Source organism: Dipteris shenzhenensis, chromosome 2 (assembly GCF_047967505.1).
Source record: "Dipteris shenzhenensis isolate YYH24624 ecotype China chromosome 2, Dip_SZ_1.0, whole genome shotgun sequence".
NCBI lineage: Eukaryota > Viridiplantae > Streptophyta > Polypodiopsida > Gleicheniales > Dipteridaceae > Dipteris > Dipteris shenzhenensis.
The window spans coordinates 58,873,218-58,875,230 of record NC_141597.1 but is presented as its reverse complement, the minus strand read 5'-3'; positions in this window follow the sequence as shown (position 1 = coordinate 58,875,230).

Genomic DNA, 2,013 nt, shown 5'->3' with positions numbered 1-2,013 from the left:
CATATCAACCATAACTTGCTGCTCAACTGATCTGTGATCGTCAAACCTGCTGTGTTTCAAGTATGAAGCCAATACAGGCAATGGAGTACTCAGTAACTTCCCCCTCTCCATATTGAAACAATCAAGACCATGCAGCTCCCACTGTAAAGCATCCCTGTCCATAAGGAACCATATGGCAAGTAACCTCAGAAGGATAGCAACCTCCTGAATACTGAGACCATAACCTGTCTCACTGCGCATCACATCCTGAGCTCTCATAACGGTATCAAACCTATGAAGCCAAGCTCGAGGGGATTGCTTCTGGCCATGGAGGCACTTACAAAGCAAACATATCAATGATTCCTGCCCATGCGCAATATGACCCGAGTCAATAACTGCAGAAACCACATCTGTCCTGGCATAACCAGCCAATGGATCATACCGAGCATCATTAGCCAAGGTATCCTCCTCACCATGCATAGCCTCATCCTCATCTGCAAGAGGCACTCCGCATCCTGGGAGTAAACTGTAACTGTCCATAGAAGATGCATCAACAATCTCCATAGGAGTATAAACCTGTGGAATACTCGAGACATCTGATCGTCTCTGACCAAAATCAGGAAGTAATCGTGGCTGTCCTAACTTTATAACCTGTTCACCGTGGGAAAAACCTCCCACTCCAAGGGATATGGGCTGCCCTTGCATAGAATTCGGAGGTATCAGTGCACTTACACCCTCCTGGAACACCACTCTCCTGCTATCCACAGTCTTGGGCTGTCCAAACATAGCATCCTCTCTGAAATAGACATTATGGCTGCGTATCAACTCTCTAGTTGAAGAATCCCATAACCTGTAGTCCTTACTGGACTCACTATATCCAAGGAAGATGCACCTCCTCGATCGGGAACCATGAACATAAGCCTCGCAGCCAAACACACGTAAATGCTCATAACATGGTGCCTTGCCTGTCAAGAAGTCAAATGGTACTCTACCATTCAAAGATCTCCTGGGTGACCTGTTAAGCAAGTATGCAGCTGTCTTACATGCCTCAGCCCAATAGCATTCGGTAAGACCTGCATACCGTAGCATGCTACCAATCCTGTCCAATAGAATCCGATTTATGCCTTCTGCCAAGGCATCGTGAGCAGAAAGATGAGGAGTGGTCAACACCCTCCTGATACCAAGTGTATCACATAGATGCTGAAATCTAGGAGAGGTAAACTCTGCATCACCATCAGTCATCAAGCTCAATAGCTTCTTTCCTGACTGATTTTCAGCATTACCCAAGAAGCGCTGAAATGTATCATATACATCATGCTTCTGCCGTATCGGATATACCCATATGTACTTTGTAGCAGCATCAATAAATGTCACAAAGTAAGAGGCGCCACCTAGTGAAACGGTAGGCATAGGCCCACAAACTGCACTATGAACCAACTGCAATGGCTCAAGATACCTCTCACTAACTGTCTTCCTCACAAAGGAGGATCCTGACTGCTGACCATCATCACAATCATGACATAAAATTTGAGAGACATCCATAAGAGGAATGTATCTCAATGTTGTAAGGGCTTCCATACCTGCAGTAGACATATGTCCAAGTCTGGCATACCATAAACTAGCTGATGGCTGCTTACTAATCATAAGCATCTTATCCTGGACACCTGATACATGCAATGCATAAGAGAATCCAACCCGTGATCCCCTAGCCATAACCAGATTGCCTCTAGCAATCTTCCATGCATGATCACCCAAAGAGACATGATAACCTGCCTCAACCAATTGTCCAGTACTCATCTTGCTCGTAGCAAGTCCTGGTATATGTCTAACCCTCTGTAGAACAAGAATAGAGCCACTAGGCATAACAAGGTGGATATCCCCATAACCATAGACATCCATAGAATGATCAATGCCCATCAAACCACTCTCCACAATGCATTCCTGCACTGAACCATGACCTATGAGGGGTCATATGACATGAAGCACATGGATCTAACATCCAATCACCAAGAATGGGTACATCAGTGGCCAAGA